This window comes from Geotrypetes seraphini, chromosome 1, assembly GCF_902459505.1.
Source record: "Geotrypetes seraphini chromosome 1, aGeoSer1.1, whole genome shotgun sequence".
In the NCBI taxonomy this organism is placed as follows: domain Eukaryota; kingdom Metazoa; phylum Chordata; class Amphibia; order Gymnophiona; family Dermophiidae; genus Geotrypetes; species Geotrypetes seraphini.
The window spans coordinates 362,139,145-362,156,948 of NC_047084.1; positions in this window are offsets into that span (position 1 = coordinate 362,139,145).

The following is a 17,804-nucleotide window of genomic DNA, read 5'->3' on the forward strand; positions in this document are numbered from 1 at the left end:
CTTTTATACTGGGTAGATCCATAGGCCATTGTGTTTAAACGTGGTGGTCACTTGGCTTGTTGCCAGTGGACGTCACCAAATCCGAGGCTATGGGCTGCTGCTCTACGCTTTCACATTCCAACCTACGAACACTGATCACTCTACATGATTCTCTCCTTCTCCATAGTTTATGTTTTCATTCAAAAAGTGACCGTTTAGAAACAGACTAATACTGTTGTTTGAACCTGTTTTGGAGATCTCAGAGATATCCAGGTTATTTGATCATTTCTTGGACTTTAAAGATTTTAAGTAATAGTCCATACATAGATATTTTAGAGAGTCAACTAATGCAATGTACTATTTTAACACAGTTAAACTCACTGTTTAGAAGCCTTTCCAAATCGCTCAGAATTCTGTTGTCAAATTGTCATATTAGGAAAATCTGACTACATTAAACATAAGCATAAAAATGTATTTCTATGCCGCAATACTAAACTAAACTAAACCTTAAGTTTATATACCGCATCCTCTCCACGGAAGTGGAGCTCGGCACGGTTTACAAGAACTTAAAATATAAGAAGAGAAAGAAAAAGGTTTACATGAGCTTATATATAGAATAGAAGAGTAAAGGGGAAAATTGAATTACATGTTAGAGAAGAGCCAAGTTTTCAGTTGCTTGCGGAATAGTTGGAGAGATCCCAGGCATAGTAAGGTCGTTCCAGAGACCTGTGATTTTGAAGAGAAGAGATTTTTCCCAGTTTACCTGCATAGAGAATACCTCGTAGAGAGGAGAAGGATAGTTTATATCTTTGGGCGGGTCTGGTGGAGTCAGGACTCGAGGAGTTAAAGGATAGTGGGATTAGGGGAGGAAGGATGCCGTGAATGATCTTAAAAGCCAGGCAGGAGCATTTGAAATAGATTCTGGAAATCACTGGGAGCCAGTGAAGATTGGACAGGAGTGGGGAGACATGGTCAGATTTGCATTTTGCAAAGATCAACTTGGCTGCAGTATACCATTAAGTTCTATACGGTTTACAAAATAGAATTTAAAAAACATCACATATACACTTGAATTTAATACATTAATTTCCTAAGAATCTTGGGGTCTTTTTACTACACGCTAAATATTAGTGCGTGCTAATACGTCCATTATAGTCTATGGGATGCGTTAGCGTTTAGCGCGGGGTAAACAGCTAACGCGCCTTAGTAAAAGGACCTCCTTGTAATGAAATGTGCTTTCAATTGTCTCCTAAAATGCTGATATGAGCAAGAGGTCGCTATTAGAGAATTCAGATCTTTATCCCATATTGCAGCTTGAAACGACAGGAGATGTTGATATTTTTTATATTGACAACCTTTGACTTAAGGAAATTGCGCATGCGCGCGCCGAGAGTGCTTTGAATTAACAAATGTGAACGAAGTCACAGGATAATTATGCGCAAGGCTGAATGAACAATACCTTATAGCAAATGCAATCAAATTTTAATTCCCCCTCCACACACACTTTTTATCAATCAACATTGGTTCCCAATGTTTATTTTGGGTTAAATGTATAATTGTAATCCTTATGTACAGATAATATGGTTACCATGGAAAAATGATCTATCTTGTTAACTCATTTAACCTTTATCATCCTCATTGATGTCCATGATTCCAAGCTGACAATGTTTTGTTTCTTCCATCCCCCCCACTTTGGTGTGTTTTGACTCTATTTGACAAACTGCTTTTCTTTTTTTTTTACCTTGCTTTTCTCTTTGGGACAATATCCCTTGTGTTCATAGAATTCAATCTTTTTCTTTAAAGTTTAAAATCTTTTTTATGTGCTGGCATATGAGGACAAGCTTTGATGTGCTTGAGGGATGATGCCTGGGGTTTTTGGCAGTACAATAGCTCATCCTTTCTCTCTCTGAAAGCTGTCTTTTATGAGTTATTGTAAACCACTTTGCTGTTTATAGTTGAAAAGTGAAACTGAAGGCATATTAAAAAAAACAACCTAAACTGTGAGGGGTCTGTGGACATGGGTAAAATTTAGGCGTAGGGGTGAAAGTGTATGTTTGTGTGCACAAGCGCACATACATGTGTGCATATAAGAGGGTATTGGTACACATGGCTGTGGTACCAATGGATAGAATGGATTTGTGTGCATTAGGGGGGGAATGTGAGTGGAGGTCAAACACTCTCTTGTACCCTTTCCACTCCACCAAATCTCACAGTCTTTCTCCCAACACTGCACATATTTATTTATTGGGATTTATTAAACGCCTTTGTAAAGAGATTCACCCGGGGCATTATATTCATTCCCACCTGCTGCTTCCCAACACCCCCTCCCCACGCCTGTGCTCTCTCATTTCTCAAACCCCCTCAGATTCCCTCCCCCAATTCACTCACCCTCCCTTCCACTGTATTTAACAGTGCAGTAGTGAAGCACTTCACTGTTAAATGTCTGTATGCCTGAAGCCTAATAAACAAGATGGAAAAGTTAGAATATATTGTACTAAATAAAAAGATAGATACAATAGGCATCTCTGAGACCTGGTAGAAGGAAGATAACCAATGGGACACTGCCATACCATAATAATATGGCATACAGTGCGATTGACATTCGATTTGTTTTCTTAGCCGCCACCATACATTGAGCTGAGGGTTTCAACATATCCTCAACTATGAAACCTAGATCCTTTTCCTGGCAGTGACTCCTAACATAGAACCTAGCTATAGCTATAGTTTGAGTTCTTCTTACTCACATGCATCACTTTATAGTTGCTCACATTAAACGTCATCTGCCATTTTGACACCCAGTCTCCCAGTCTAACAAAGCAATTTTTCACAATCCTCTTGCAATTTAACTTTGGGTCATCAGCAAATAGAATTATCTCACTGGTTATTCCAATCTCTAGATCATTGATAAATATGTTTAAAAAAAAACAGTGATTACAGCGCAGACCCCTGGAGAACACTACTATTTATCCTTCTCCATTGAGAATATTGTTTGCTGTCTTTCAACCAGTTCTTATTCCATAATAGCATCTTGCCTCCTATCCCATGACTTTCTAACTTCCTCAGAAGTCTTTCATGAGGTACTTCGTCAAATGCTTTTTGAAAATCCAAATTCGGGCAGTCCCTGGGTTAAGAACAAGTTACATTTTTAAAGCTGCTCTTGTTGGATTTGTATGTAACTCAGAACTTGTAGAGGGGCATAATCAAAAAAACCGTCTAAGTCCCCTTTTGGCCTAAGTCCTTAAACGTTCAAAGCAGAAGCAGGGAAAGTGTCCAAAAGAAAACGTCCTTGTTTTGATTATGGCCTGCCTCTACTAAACGCCCAGATCACCACTACGTCTACAAGTACACCCCCACGACGTCTACACTTTTTGGCCATAATGAACCAAAAAAACGCCTAAACCCCAAACATCCAACAGAAGGGCTTTTAGGCGAAGGAGGAGCCAGTCCTTCGCCTAAAAGCTGGATTCTGTAACCGGTGTCTGTCAAAAACAACACCGGTTACAGAATACCCCCCAAAACGATCCAGGCAGGAGGGTGCCCAAGCCCTCCTGCCATGTCAAACCGCGACCCCCCCCCCCCCACCGACAACATCGGAGCAAGAGGGAGCCCAAGCCCTCTTGCTCCGTCGAACCGCAACCCCCCCGATGGCATCAGGGCAAGAAGGAGCCCAAGCCCTCTTGCCCCGGCGATCGTGCCCCCCCCCCAAACTCGATATGGCCAGGAGGGAGTCCAAGCCCTCCTGGCCCCGGAAACCCCCCCTCTGACACGAACGGGCCAGGAGAGAGCCCAAGCCCTCCTGGCCCCGGCGACCCCCTACCCCCCTCCCCTCACTATAATATGGACAGGAGGGATCCCAAGCACTCCTGCCCTCGACACAACCCCCGTTGGGGGGAGGGGGGTTGTGTCGAGGGCAGGTGGGCCTGGGTTCCCTCCTGCCCGTATTGTAGTGGGGGGTGGGGGGTAGGGGGTCACTGGGGCCAGGAGGGCTTGGGCTCCCTCCTGGCCCAATCCAGTCAGGGAGGTCGCCGGGGCCAGGAGAGCTTGGGCTCTCTCCTGGCCCGTTCGTGTCGGAGGGGGGTTGCCGGGGTCAGGAGGGCTTGGGCTCCCTCCTGGCCATATCGACTCGGGGGGGAGGGGGCATGATCGCCGGGGCAAGAGGGCTTTGGCTCCCTCTTGTTCCGATATCGTTGGGGGGGGTGATGTATCATGGCAGGAGAGATTGGCCATCTCCCCTGCCATGATGCGATCACTCCTGTACCTGAACTGCTACAACCCGCGGCAGGAGAAATTGGGCATCTCTCCTGCCGCGGGTCACGGCAGTTCGGGTAGAGGGGTGATCGCATCGCGGTAGGAGAGATGAGGCATCTCTCCTGCTGCGAAGGTTGCGGTGGGTAGGTTGCCAGGCCGCTGAACTGATCGCGCTAGCGGCCATCAGCTCAGCGGCCCCTTTTTCGGCACTTAGACCTGGTTTGACTTCGTCTAAGTCAAAAAGGTATAAGTGCCGACTAGGCAACCTGCCTACGGTTTTGGTTATACCTGTTGTACGCCTAGGTGTAGGTCGGCCCACCTCCTGCCCACCGCCCGCCCTTTCCCCTCCTCTAAACACGCCTCTTTTCTCTCTGTGCATCTAGAGGCAGGGGAAAGGCCTAAGCTGGTTTTAGATACGTCTAAAAACCAGCTTTGGTTATGGGTACTTGGACGATCAGGCTTTTTGATCGTCCAAGTAGCCATTTAGGACACTTTTTAGACGTTTTTATTTATTTGATTATGAACCCCTTAGATTTTAAGATTCTTGCTGCTCCCAGTTGACAAATGGGCCAACTGCCCCACCAGTGTTCCCTTTAAGGTACAGCATACACAACCACACACTGTTCTCATTCAACTAGGCCTACTCGGCGTACTAGTTTATTTACTTTTCCTAATCCCAAAAATTGCTGTTATAAAAAATATTTTGATTGATCTTTGGCTTATTAAGCAGGTAAAGTTCAAGTATGGTTAGATGACCTGATTCAACAATCTGCATCTTATTGCACCTTTAGAAAATTGGTTAAGACCTATTTGTTCAAAAAATTTGTTACTTGATTGATGACTGCCATAGGGCTCCTTTTACGAAGGTGCGCTAGGGCAGAATAGCGCGCTTTAAATTGCCACGTGCGCTAGCCGCTACTGCCTCCTTTTGAGCAGGCGGTAGATTTTCGGCTAGCGCACACTATAGTGTGTGCTAATCCAGTGCGTGCGATAAAACCGCTAGCGCGCCTTCTTAAAAGGAGCCCATAGTTTCTTAATGTATTTTTCACTATTGAAATATTGTACTGCTTTTCTGTGTGCTTTGTATCATCACTGGAATGTCCAGTCCTCTTCATTCTGTGAACCACCTAGAACTTTTTTGGTATTGGCGGTATAGAAAAATAAACTTATTATTATTATTATTATTAATGTGACCATGCATCATTTCTGAATCTGCTACAGGAGAAGTATAGGAGTTTATGTCACTGGAAATACTGCTCAGTGAAATCAAATGAAGCTGCAACCACATTCTTAAGTACGAGTCGTACTTAAGTTGGGTGTCTGTAACTCAGGGACTGCCTGCATACAATAACAACCAGCTCTCCTTTATCCACATGTTCATTCACCCCTTCAAAGAAATGCAGTGGATTGGTGAGGCAAGATTTCCCTTGACTAAATCTATGCTGGCTTTCTCTCATTAATCGATGCTTAATTTATATGTTCTGTCATTTTGTTCTTTATAATACTCGCCACCATTTTGCCTGGCACCAATGTCAGACTCACTAGTCCATAATTTCCCGGATCACCCCAGAGCCCTTTTTAAAAATTAGCATCACATTGGCCACCCTCCTGTGGGGAAGTGTATTCTCTACATCAAGAAATGAGAATCATGGGAAATCATAAATAAGTTTATTATTTTTAACCCTAGTCAACAAATTCAAACTAACTGGATAAGAATGGACTTTGCTAAACTGTTTCAGGTCAGGCAAAGGCCAACCTTCAACATATTGTGAACTTCACTGTAATAATACATGAGAAGGGGCGTGTGTGTGTGTTTCACAGCAGTGTTGAAAGCGGGGAAGGGCCAGAGAGTGTTTGTGTGCAGGCTTTCCCTTTACCACAATGATTTTGTCCTGTTGATCAGGGCAGCAAAAGCCCTGTATGCTGCCTTTCTGGAGATAGAAACTCTATGACACTTGGGAAACAGTTGGGCAGGTCAGGATCAACTAAATATGGGGAAGGCATGTTTCCACACAGGCTATTGTTGTGGGTGTCAAAAGGGGAAAAGAAAAAGGACCAAATGTAAAAGTTTTGACATGATGAAGTTTTCCCATTTTTCCTGGAGAGACCAGTGAAAACATGGCTGGCACGAGCTATGGACTGCCTCTGCCAGCAGGCTGAGGGCCTGAGGACTAGGAGTCTTTTGCTGAAGTACCTAATCACATACTAAAGTTTGGCATTTTTATGGTTTGAACTGAAATGTATTTTTGTTTTTGAGAAATGAACTGTTAGTTGAGAGGGCAGCCTGGCACTGTGTCATGGAGATGTAAAATGCTGCTTTGGAATAATTGCTGCCAAGCAACAGTTAAACAGCATATGATCCAGCCTTCTCTGTATGCCTGGATGCAGAGAAGGCCTTTGATTGGGTGGAATGGACCTTTATGTATCAAGCAATGGATTGGTTTGGTATTGGTTCAGGATTTATACAAATGATTCAAACCTTGTATAGTTCCCTTTCTACCAGATTATATAAAAATAATACTTTTTCGGAGTGTTTCTGTCTGGAGAGGGGAGTTAGACAAGGATGTCCATTATCTCCTTTGCTGTTTGATATTGTTTTGGAACTCTTGTTATTAGCTACTCAACAGGCAAAGGAGATACAGGGTATTCCTTACGCAGGTTGGGAATACAAGGTCTCTGCTTATGCAGATGACATATTGCTTCATTTGAGGAATCCTGAAACAACCATTCCACATTTACTAGAATTGATTGAAAGATTTGGAAAATTTTCAGGCTATAAAATAAATTGGAGTAAATCAGAGATTCTTCCGCTTAATGTACATTGTCAAAAAGACTTGTTTGATTTATTCCCCTTTCTTTGGAAGGAAGAGGGTATAACGTATTTAGGAATTTGGATTTACAAAATGCTGGAAGAAACGATGAAAGTAAATGAGAAATCCTTATTGCTAAAGGTTACAGAAATGTGTGAACAATGGAACCCATTACATCTGTCTTGGTGGGGGAGCGTTCAGACCCTTAAAATGATGATTTTGCCTGTGGTTTGTTACCAAATGGGTATGTTACCAATGTTTTTTCAGGAGTCATTTTACAAAAAATTAAATAGTATTCTTACAAAATTTATTTGGCTGGGGAAAGCAGCAAGAATTGCTTTAGTATCCTTACAAAAGCCAATTGTGGAGGGTGGGGTAAATTTCCCAAATTTTTATAGGTACCATCAAGCCTATATAATGTGTCAGGGTATGTATCGGATCCTCCCTGAGCTCATGGAAAATCTTCCAGACTGGTTAAGGTTGGAATGGCAACTCCTGTCTCCATTGAGATTGTGTCATGTTTTGAGTATCGAGATGCCTAGGTTGTATAAGGACAATAGAATTTTAATGGACACTTGGAAGACTTTAAAATTTATTACCAATTTAACAGATATTCCAATTCATAAATCCACTTCTCAGTCCCTTTGGTATATTGAATATACCAGTCCGCATGGGGTGGAAACCCCCCCCCCCCTTTACTACACTACTGGATGCATCTATAGACAATGCTCGGGTGGGGGAATTACAGATGGAATGATAAGACAGATATTGGTGCTTAGAAGGTAGGTTGGAGTTAGATGAGTTGAAGACAAGGGAAAAGTGGCAATGTGCATTCCTCTTGTATTTGATATTTATTGTATTGTTTCATATTGCTTATATTAAATCTGCCCAATATGTTATTTAGCCGGCCATGAACGGCTACTGCCTGAAAGAAAAGTTACCAGCACTTCCCATCAGATATGAGGGAATAGCCAAGCATTAAGTCCAAACTAAAGAACTCCAAGAGGGAATTTAGATTTCTAGTTACTGAAAGGCAGCTGCATGTGTATGTGATATTTTCAATATCTACTATGTCACTATGTTACAAATTATGTCAACATGGGTTTTATTTAAAAGGCTATTCCAGTGCAATAGAACCATAAGGTTTGTCCATTTATGCTTGTGAGCATATTGCAGATGTCAATCACAGCTTTTCAACTCCTCCTCCTTCTCCATAGTCTCTTCTGCCTCTTCCAGTTCTTTCTTCTACAACCGAACATGAAGGTGTTTCTCTGCTATGCTCTGTTATTTCCTTGTTGCGGGGAGGGGGGATTGCTTTTTCGGTTTGTTTGCAGTGTCAAGATCCTAGTTTGAAGGGACTGCTCTGCCTGCTTGGAAAGGAGCAGATGTTTCAGTTTGCAGCTGGCAGGTGTATCCTTTGGGGACTTGTATAGGCAGCCTGAAGATCAGAGTTCCAGGCACTTGTTCGCTTCCTTGACTTGGTCAAGAGCTGGCGTGCAGGCTGTTAGGCATCAATAGCATTCCTTCAGGGCGCTCACAGTGCCAGCTGCAACTTTACCTCCCCCTTCTTTTTTCTGTATCCAGTTGCGTTTTGAAGGGATAGAGGATCAGTCCGACTAAGGTCTGAATGGCAGCATGAAGATCTCGTCATGGCAGCTGACATGTGGTATGAGGCAGATAAACCCTCCAGATCCTTAAGGGAGCTCCTTAAGGGAGCTGAAGCAGCATTTCTCCAGCACATGGTCTGTGAGTACAGGCTGTGACAACCTAGAAAATCGGGGTGGGGGAAGTCTTTAAAAGTGGTGGGGTTTTTTTGGTTTTTTTTTTACTATTTCTGCAGTTAGATCTTTGGTCCCCCTCCTCTAAAATCCTACATCTTGAATTTTTTGGTCATCCCTGAGGTATATTGAAGCCATTTTTAAGTGCTAAAACACTGCCGTGGCAGCCATCTTGGATTTCCCATTTTTTTCCTAAGTTCCCCATCTTATCCAAAACACTTCATTTTGCCTCAAAACTGATAGGGATGGAGTCCTCAGGCTCTAATACCCCTATATCATGCTTTATTTGTGCGGGCTGGCTGGCTGAGGAGTGATCTTGCAACATGTTCCATGAGGCGCAGAATGGAGGGGTGGGAGCTTTGGATTTAGCCCCTCTGCGGTCTCTTAGGGCTGGAGAATGGCAATGGCATCAGTGGGAACAAAGCACCTCCTGGAGCCCTGGGACAGATTGGTGGGTTTAATATCATCTAGAAACACTTGATGAAGGCGGGTATATGTACTTTAGATGATATAGTATCGGATGGAAAGCTGCTTGAGTTTTCACGACTGGAACAAAAATTTGACATTGCTAATTCTCAAAGTTATATGTGGTTGCAGTTGAAGCAGGCCATTCAGGAGGGGTTCCCTTAAAATTCAGTATAGTTTGCCGTTCCTGTGCTTCCAGGCAGATTTCCTGGGTCAGCTGACTGCTCAGTGGTATAAATTAATATCTGGATTTTGAATAAGAAACCAAAAACTGGTCTTCGTGACATTTGGAGCATTGAGATAGAGCATCAGATTACTGCGTTTCTATGGCCACGAATCTGGACTTGGAGGATGAGATGTGCGGTGTCTGCATCTATGAGACAAACTTGGGTTTTTTTTGGTTATATAGAGCAGTTTGGACCCCAGTTCGGTTACAGAAATTAGATAGTTCCAAGTCTAATAGGTGTTGGCACTGTCATCTCGATCCTGGGACATTAGATCATTTATTATTTTATTGTCCCTTTATACATCAATTTTGGAGATCCATTTGGGATCAGGTAAATAAAGTAATGGAAAATCCAGTGGCACTAACATATGACACTGTGCTATTTGGCACTATGATGAGAGCTAAAAGCCAAATATCATCCCATAATAATAAACTTCTATTTATTATGACAGGGGTTGCCATATAGCTTATTCTAAGGAATTGGAAAAACTGGGATAGACTGAACTATTCCTTTTGGTGGGAGTCTCTCTATCACGTTTTTAAGATGGAATGCAATATGACCATACTTCAGGGACATTATAAGAAGTTTCTGAAGATTTGGGAGCCATTGACAAAATTTTGCAAAGAGTTATTGGTGATTATGCCCTTTGGTCATACACGTCCAGGGTGGGTGGGAGGGCGGGTTGGAATGTATTTTTCAATTTCTCAATTTGAGTGTACTTTTTGAATATAATTATGGGGGGGAGGGGTTGATATATCTATTTGTCAGAGATTGTAATTGTATTTAAGTGCTTTTATAGAGTTATATGATTGTATTATATTTTGCACTTACTTATGGCTTTAAAATGAATAAAGAAATTTTTAAAAAAACAGCATATGGTTTTTGTCTTTCTGAAAGTTTAATAAATTCTAAGATCCTTGTAAAGAAGTATTACAGTATCCTGGTTTTCCTTATTTCCAGCCTAACCCCCCAAAAAGGCACAAAATTCTTTACCTGGGGGCCCAGGTGAGGCTTTGTCCAGCTGGCAGAGCCGTACCCGGCCAAAGTAAGTAATTGCCAATATAAAACTTGTGCTTAGCATGCATCATCCCAGCACCTGACTTTAGATGACTTTATTTCATTTGTGTCATTTATTTATTCCGTTTTCTCTACCTTTCTCCCCAGGGAGCTCAGAACAGTTTACATGAATTTATTTAGGTACTCAAGCATTTTTCCCTGTCTGTCCTGGTGGGCTCACAACCTGTCTAATGTACATGGGGCAATAGGGAGATTGGGTGACTTGCCCAGGGTCACATTTACCTTACCGCCTTCCAAAAAGTAAATATTAAAGGAGTATACAAAGCAAAATTATAACATAATAAAATAAATAATAGTCACTATACAAATAGGAGGCCTAAACTAAATGTACAGCCGTGGCAGGCCATCACCACACTACGCACATATTCAGCACCACTGACTAGATATATAACGGGGCTGAATGTGTATTAATTTAAACGCACTGCAACCAGCATTTAAATTAGTACCGTGACAGCTGCTGTTGAAAATTACCCCCCAAAGTCACACTAAAGACTGAAGTGTATGAAAAAAACAAACGAAATCAGGCATTTGGTTTTTTTATACCATTTTCAAGAATCCTTTTCTAAAACAGTGTACCCTTGACAGGGAGAGATTATCAGAAGTAGCTGAGTAGTTAGTGCCTGAGAACCTGGGGAAATGGGTTTGATTCCCACTGCAGCTCCTTGTGACTCTCGGCATGTCACTTAACCCTTCATTCTCCAAGATATAAAATAAGTACCTGTATATAATATATTTTAAAAGTATTTGTACATAGGGTTACTAGACGTCTGAATTTCCCCGGACATGTCGAGGACATGTCCGGAGATCCAGATGGCTTTTCAAAACTCGACACTTTTGAAAAGCTTCCCAACATAATCGTATCGGGAAGGGGCTTCTGTGTATGCGCAGATGCAATCCGGTGACATCACGCATGCGTGCACGTGACATTGAATTGTGTCTGCGCATGCGCAGATGCTGTCTGGGGGGGGCGGGGCTGGGGGACGAACATGGCAGGAAAGAGGCAGAACTGGGCAGTCCTGGAAGCATGGCCATAGGTCCGGATTTTCTGAAAAGGAAAATCTGGTAACCCTACCTGAACATGTATATAAAAAAAATCCCAATAATAAAATATAATATGTACACTTCTTTGATCATAACCACAGAAAAGCCCCATTACCTTTATCAAAAATGAATAAGGCTTCCATCAGCCCTTTCTTTATCTTAGAACTAGTTGTGTTGCAAATATACAATTAGCACTTGCTTGCAAAATAAGCTATGATCATGACCCAGATGATTTTTCTGGAACCATGAAAGAAGGTTAATTAGTATATGTAAATAACAGAATGTTAAAATGTTCTGTTCCAAGCAGAGCACTTTACACCATTTGGCTTTATTCATGTAATTACCAGATTTCAGAGTTCCACATGCTACTTTTTTTTTTTTGCCTTGCAATTACAAACATGAGGTATTTGGTTTTTTTTAATTTAATGAAACCATCTGTTTTCAGCTTACCTTCTATTCCTAGTTTTGTAGTTACATCCAAGATGGATGTCTTAAAATGTTTTTTTCAAAAATATTGTGTTCCAAATGTTGAAACATTCAGCATAGTCACAACATGACCAGAAGGAAAGATAGTTTTCAAAATGTCAGCACCAGTGGGAAGTATGAGCCCTCCTTCCTGAGGTACACACTATTTCTGGTCATTTTCTTACATTTGCAAAGAAAAAAAAACATACAGATCCACAGATTTATTTATTTAAACATGTTGTTATTCAACTCAGCACTAGACATCTATAGTAAATGGTCAACAATTAACCAAATAAAGGATACGATAGACAAACTCATGATACCATATGGACAAAGTATAAATGAGTTTTAAAGTTACAAGTTGTTTAACAAAGTGTGAAACACAAGAAAAGATATTTGCAGGTCACATTTGTCAAGCTACCTCTCAATTTAGCCTAGGAATTCTAAACCCCAATCCTCGGGATACATGTAGCCAATCAAGTTTTTAGGATACTCAGAATGAATATGCTTGATATAGATTCGCACAGAATGGAGGTAGTTTGCAAATTTATCTCATAGATATTCATTGTGGATATCCTGAAAACCTGACTGGCTAGGTGTATCCCAAGAACTGGGTTGAGACTCCCTGCTTTAGCCAAAAGCCGTCATGAACAACCAATTGGCCAATATTCAAAGACGCTTATCTAGTTAACAGGTGCCGCTTAACCAGATGAATGCTGGCTAGCAAATATTCAGTGGCACTAAGGCCCAGATTCTATAAACAGCACCATCAGAAGCGGCCGTCTTAAAATTGGCCGCTGATCGCATGTCAATCACACTATAGCGCCATTTATAGAGTTGTACCTTCGGGAAAGGTAGGCGCCAGAAATGTAGGCCATGGTTTTCAAGGCCTACCTACATTTCCGGTGCTCTTTAAGCATGCGCAGACCATCTACATGCATTGGGATTGCTACAGAGCAATCCGGGAGGTCAGCTGGGGGCATGATTCCGATTGCCCTCATTTGCATGAGGGCAATTCGTGAATCAGCCCCCTGGATACAGATCGGATCAGATCCATGCCTTTAGTGAATCTGGGCCTTAATCCTCCTGTGCCCACTGCCTTGAAATGCTAAAAGCCACAAAAAGGCAGTATACGAGTCCCCATTCCCTTCCCTTAATATTGGCCCCCAAGTTGTCCAAATTACTCTCATTTTATATGGGAAAGCAAAGGTTCTCAACCCAGGTTTTGTGACACACTAAGCCAGTCTGGTTATCAATATATCCATAATGAATATTCATAAGATGAATTTGCATTGTACTCAAATCTCTCTCATGCCTATTCTTTATGGATATCCTGAAACCTGGCTGCCTTGGTGTGTCCTGAAGATTGGTTTGAGAATCCCTATGTTGAAGTATACAATAATAATAATTAAAAAAACAACACATACTTTTCCTAGTCTAGCTTCATATTTTACCTTCTTGGTTGAGGGTGATACAAGCAACTTATCCTGTGAAGGTCTTAAAACCTTTAACGGACTATATGAAAGCACCAGTATAGCAAGTCTGAAAGGTCAGTAATAGAATCTTAAATCTAGTCCTAGGGATTTATTTATTTCTTTTTCACATTTATAACCTGCCTACAACTAAGCAGCATAGAATATGAACACACACATAAAAGAATTCATTTTACAGTTTAATAAATCTTTTTGATTATGAGATATTTAGCACACTAACCCGAACATTGTAACTACTGTTCTATTAACCTTTAAATTTAATCATGCCTAAGTCCTAAATCTGGTGGTTTTCACTAATTTTTAAGTCAGGGCCACTTTAGATCCAAATGAGTTGAAGGAGAGAATTAAAATATCTTCTAGTGTGGCCCATTACACTACATATTAGCATGTATCAATGACATCTATCACTTCCAGCCCACTTTTGTTGGGGGTACAACTATATGTCTCCAGTTTCTACTCTCTGACTAGCGTAAAATCTATTCCTAGTGAATCTGATAAAGAGAAAGCACAAAGACACCTTGAGAAAGTATAAGAAAGAAACAGAAACTACTTGGCCTACCATATTATGACTTTTTGACATACCTGTTCCAATCTCACTTCCAAAACCCATATCTGATGATGTTATCAAAAATCTATCTGAGACCAGCACCATATATCTGTCTTGTACTTAAGAGGGAAAGCAGCTTGTGTTAGAAAGATGTAGGTTTTGGAGGGGAAGGGGGTAAAAGAGAAATAGATAGATATTCAGCATTTCAAAATATTTGTCGTGAAGAACAAGGGGTTTTAAAGACCAAGGTACTGATCTAAATAGCAGACTGGATAAACTATACATCAAGCCCAATAGCCCGTCCTCACGGTAACTAATCCAGGTCATTAGTACCTGGCCAAAACCCAAAGAGTAGCAAAATTCCATGCTACCGATCCAGGGCAAGTGTGGCCTTCCCCATGTCTATCTCAACAACAGACTTTGGACTTCTCCAGGAAATTGTCTAAACCTTTCTTAAAACCAGCTACGCTATCCACTCTTACCACAACTTCTGGCAATGCTTTCTAGAACTTAACTAATCTCTGAATGAAAAAATATTTCCTCCTATTGGTTTTAAAAGTATTTCCCTGTAACTTCATCGAGTGTCCTCTAGTCTTTGAAATCATGCAGTAAAAAAATGATCCACTTGTACCGAAAACATCTGAAAACTCGGCTATTCTCAAAAATGTAAATTTTCCTGCTCTCTTCATATTCACTAATTCTTATTATGTATTTTCTCTTATTTTAATGTTCATGTAAACCGTACCGAGCTCTATCTTTATAGAGAGGATGCAGTATATTAGCTTAAGGTTTAGTTTAGTTTACCCGTTCTACTCCACTCAGGATTTTGTAGACTTCAATCATATCTTCCCTCAGCCATCTATTTTCCAAGCTGAAGAGCCCTAACCTTTTTAATATTTCCTCATATGAAAGGTGTTCCGTCCCCTTCATCATCTTGGTCGCTCTTCTTTAAACCTTTTCTAGTGCCTTTTCTAGAGATAAGGAGACCAGAACTGAATGCAATACTCCAGACGAGGTTGTACCATGGAGCGATACAGAGGCATTATAACAGTCTCAGTCTTGTTAACCATCTCTTTTTAAATAATTCCTAGCATTCTCTTTGCTTTTTTGGCCGCCGCCATACATTGGGTAGAAGGTTTCACCGTATTGTCTACAATGACACCCAGATCCTTTTCTTGGGCGCTAACTCCCAAGGTGGACCCTAGCATCCGGTAACTGTGATTTGGGTTATTCTTCCCAATGTGCATCAGTTTACATTTGTCTACATTAAATTTCATCTGCCACTTGGACACCCAGTCTTCCAATTTCCTAAGGTCTGCCTGCAATTTATCACAATCTGCATGCGTTTGTGAAAAATTGCAGGCAGATATTAAGAAATTAGAGGACTGGGTGTCCAAATGGCAGATGAAATTTAATGTTTCTATGTTATTTTACTTCTAGTAATATCTCTTGTCCTTTAATGACAGCTTGGCCCCTAGCAACAGTACTGTGAGACTGCGGTTAGTCATGAGCATAAATCTGAACCCTGCACCGCAAGGCATAGGATCGCTTCTATCAGCGATGCGCTGTTAGTGATGGCCCCTCAGGAACCTATCAAAAATGATTAAACTAGATGGAAGCTAGAGAAGAGTGGATCCCCTTCTGTTGTGGGCCCACAAGTACTGGCCTATTGCCCCAATTTTCAGTCCACCCTTGGCTTCTATCCTGTTCCACAGTACTACCAGGGATTGTTTCAGGTAGATCCAGGGATAGGTCTATGAAAGGAGCACAACATAGAAGGGCATTTTCAGGCAGGTTGGGGGACATTAACTGGTACTGAAGGGGGTTGGATTTTTTTTGGGGGGGAGGGGCAACCATTATATACGTTCTAGCATTTTTAAACTGGTGCTCCAAAGTACAGATAAATATGTTAGTGATCTGATGCTCCTGGCAGGAAAAATAAAACAGCTTGCAGTTTCAATGCAGGCTGTATTATTCAATTTACATAATTAATGAGGTGCATCTCACAGAAACTTTAACATGCATTTCAGAAGTATAATGCATGATATTACTGTTTTAACACATGTTGAGGCAAATATATTATGCCCTGAATGTATATTAGTAACGACACCTCTATAAGTCCAAAATGTTTGACAGAGACATCTCAATTCCCTGATGAAATCAACTGTATCTGAAATGATGACAGACTTGCTGAGCATCATTATAGAAATAAAGTACATGGGAATGTTCAGATTTTGAACAGAAGCTATTCTTATAGTGCAGTGTTTCGCAAACTTTGCAAAGCTGCAGCACACTAAGGGCTCTTTTTACTAAACTTTGCTAGCGGTTTTAGCATGCGCTACATGCTAACGCCTCCATAGAGCTGTCATTAGTATTTTTTGTGTAGCGTGGGATTAGTATGCCCTAATCTTTAGCGCGCGCTAAAAACGCTAGCACAGCTCAGTAAACGGAGCTCCAAATGTGGTGGCTGTGGCTCAAGGCATCCAGAAGAGCGCGGATGTCGATGCAATGACATCATGTGCATATGTGACATCATGTTGCCGTCCATGTATGCGTGAAGGCCCTCCATATGGGGCCATGTGCTGCCAGTGGGGAGTGCTGGAAGGGAAGAGGTACAGAGAGAAGAGGCACTGGCACCGGCTGACTGCCTACAAGATATGGTGGAACCTCTCGCCACAAGAGGCACGTCCTGTAGGTAGTCAGCCAGTGCCGGTGCCTCTCCTCCTTCCTGGCATCTTGCGGCACACCTGCAAATTTACAATGGAGCCCATTTGCTAAGAGGCGATAAGCACTAATGCATGCTTACCACTGTCTAAAAACAGCATTAGCAAGCTGCGTTCATGAGCCATGCACTAACTGAGGGCTTAGTGCTCACTACCCATGCGATAAAAAATGCATTTTATTTTTTAGCGTAGAAACATTTTGGCGGGTGAGTATGTGTGCCGAGCTAATTGGTTAGCCCATATGCATTGGCGCATGCTGACTGATTAGCACAGAAAGAATGCGAGAGCCCTTACTGCCTACAAAATAGGTGACAATAGGGACTCATGAACTAATGGTCATGTGCTAATTTCAAAATTAGTGCCTAGCCATTAATAAGGAGAGACAAATTGCGGCCATTTTACATTCATGCTAAAAAAGCAGTCTCAGCATTTGTGTAACCCAAGTGCTAACAACAGGGCGGACCACTTTTTAACATCGCTTAGTAAAAGGGGCACTGTGCATTTTTTGAAAAAAAAATTAGTCAAGCTGTTTTAAATGAAGTTTCAAGATTTGAGGGGTTTCCAGATTCTGAAAATCTGTATTGAATCATGTGGAGGGAAATTCTGTGACAAGGCAACTGGTAAGAGTCTATGCATTAGCAAAACATAGGCATCAACTTTCCTTTATAAAATGCTAGTGTATCTGGTATATAAGAACATAAGAATTGCCATACTGGGACAGACCGAAGGTATCCTGTTTCCAACAGTGGCCAACCCAGGTCCCAAGTACTGAGCTAGATCCCAAGTAGTAAAACAGATTTTATGCTGCTTAGTCTAGGAACAACAGCCATCTCAATAATGGTCTATGGACTTCTTTTAGGAAATTATCCAAACCTTTTTTAAACTCTGATAAGCTAACTGATTTCACCACATTCTCTAGCAATGAATTCCAGAATTTAATTATACATTTTA